The sequence below is a fragment of the Coregonus clupeaformis genome, unplaced genomic scaffold (assembly GCF_020615455.1).
Source record: "Coregonus clupeaformis isolate EN_2021a unplaced genomic scaffold, ASM2061545v1 scaf0930, whole genome shotgun sequence".
Lineage (NCBI taxonomy): Eukaryota > Metazoa > Chordata > Actinopteri > Salmoniformes > Salmonidae > Coregonus > Coregonus clupeaformis.
In genome coordinates, this window is record NW_025534384.1 from 76,225 (window position 1) to 78,606 (window position 2,382).

Below are 2,382 nucleotides of genomic sequence, written 5' to 3' on the forward strand. Positions count from 1 at the left end.
ATGAGGGATCCAGTTTCAACATATCTCTAACTTTGAAGTATACAGTGGGGTCCCAAATTATTAAATTAAATGATTTTATACTAATACAATTGCTCAGAGAAAGAGATTTTGTTTAACAAGTAATCATTTTTTCTCTAAAAGGTAGGGGTCAAAATTGGCTCTCCCTTTCAATACCTCCCTTGCGAGGATAACGGCACTGAGCCTTTTTCTAAAATGTTTTGAGTTGGAGTGATATTAGACCATTCCTCCATACAGAATCCTTCCAAATGACCAACTACAGGAAGCTAAAGGTACAACTAAACACACAATAAAGAAACAAATCTCCCTAACTGACGGGAGGCTTGAATCTTAGTCATTTACCCACCGGCCTCTTACTACTATCCCAATGTATACATTCTACCAACATCATACATAAATAATCCCTGGTAGGATCCTTACTACTATCCCAATATATACATTCTACCAACATCATACATAAATAATCCCTGGAAGGATCCTTACTGCTGTCCCAATGTATACATTCTACCAACATCATACATAAATAATCCCTGGTAGGATCCTTACTACTATCCCAATGTATACATTCTACCAACATCATACATAAATAATCCCTGGTAGGATCCTTACTACTATCCCAATGTATACATTCTACCAACATCATACATAAATAATCCCTGGTAGGATCCTTAATACTATCCCAATGTATACATTCTACCAACATCATACATAAATAATCCCTGGTAGGATCCTTAGTACTATCCCAATGTATACATTCTACCAACATCATACATAAATAATCCCTGGTAGGATCCTTACTACTATCCCAATGTATACATTCTACCAACATCATACATAAATAATCCCTGGTAGGATCTCACTACTATCCCAATGTATACATTCTACCAACATCATGCATAAATAATCCCTGGTAGGATCCTTACTACTATCCCAATGTATACATTCTACCAACATCATACATAAATAATCCCTGGTAGGATCCTTACTACCATCCCAATGTATACATTCTACCAACATCATACATAAATAATCCCTGGTAGGATCCTTACTACTATCCCAATGTTTACATTCTACCAACATCATACATAAATAATCCATGGTAGGATCCTTACTTTGCAGCCTGAATAAAAAAATGAATAAAAAAATGATTGCCTTGGCAACATCTATTTGGGGATCCCCCCAAAAAACTAAATACTTAACATGACCACAATAATGTCAGCTGTAGTTGTAGTAAGATGCCCATCATACACTGGTGGCAGGTAGCCTAGCGGTTAAGGGTGTTAGACCCGTAATCGAAAGGTTGCTGGTTTGAAACCCTGAGCTGACTAGGTAAAAAAACTGTAGATGTGCCCTTGAGTATCTTTGGATAAGAGCGTATGTTAAATGATGAAATTGTAAATACTATTATTTAAAATGGTCAAAGGCTTTATGAATGTATTTTAAGGCCTATCATCTGCCATGTAAAGTGTTACCATGCAATTTCTGTGAAAAAAGCCTGAAATGGTGGAAGGTCAAAGATCATGAGTATTTGATGTCTGTGTCTCTCTCAGTCTCTGTCTGTCTCTAACCCCAGTTGTCAGTAAAGAAAACAGTTAGCTACACCTCATGGTTAATGGTTTTTCCTCAAGGTGTGTAGAAAGCATACCTATATAAAAGTATATTTGTTCTTGTCCAGCCATTACATATTTTTAGATGAAAGAGCAGGATATTCTATAAACTCTAAACTGGAGAGAGGACAGAGCAGGATATCCTATAAACTCTAAACTGGAGAGAGGACAGAGCAGGATATCCTATCAACTCTAAACTGGAGAGAGGACAGAGCAGGATATCCTATAAACTCTAAACTGGAGAGAGGACAGAGCAGGATATCCTGTAAACTATATACTGGAGAGAGGACAGAGCAGGATATCCTATAAACTCTAAACTGGAGAGAGGACAGAGCAGGATATCCTATAAACTCTAGTAAGTATATGTTTAATCAAGGAAGTGTGTGTCTCCTAAATGGTGTGTGAGTATTTTTATCACACTGTAATTCTGGAAGTTGGAACCCACTCCTAAGATGAGTGTCTCTGAGGAGAGAGAGGAGGGGGGCACTGCCAACCCCCAGACCCAGAGAGCAGTCTCCAGTACCCAGCTGTCTGTCTATGACTGGTCCATGGACAATCCTCTCAATGTTATCAGTGGACCAATGCCCTTTGACCCAAAGGAAGATTACTGCCATACATTATAGATTATAAAAGGGGAATTCCTCAAAGATCTGTGGAGAATGTGAGAATGTAACAGACTGTAGTCTGGTTGGGAGGTTGGGAGTTCAACGTTATATCAATCATTTATTTATGAAGCCCTTTTACATCAGCAGTTCCA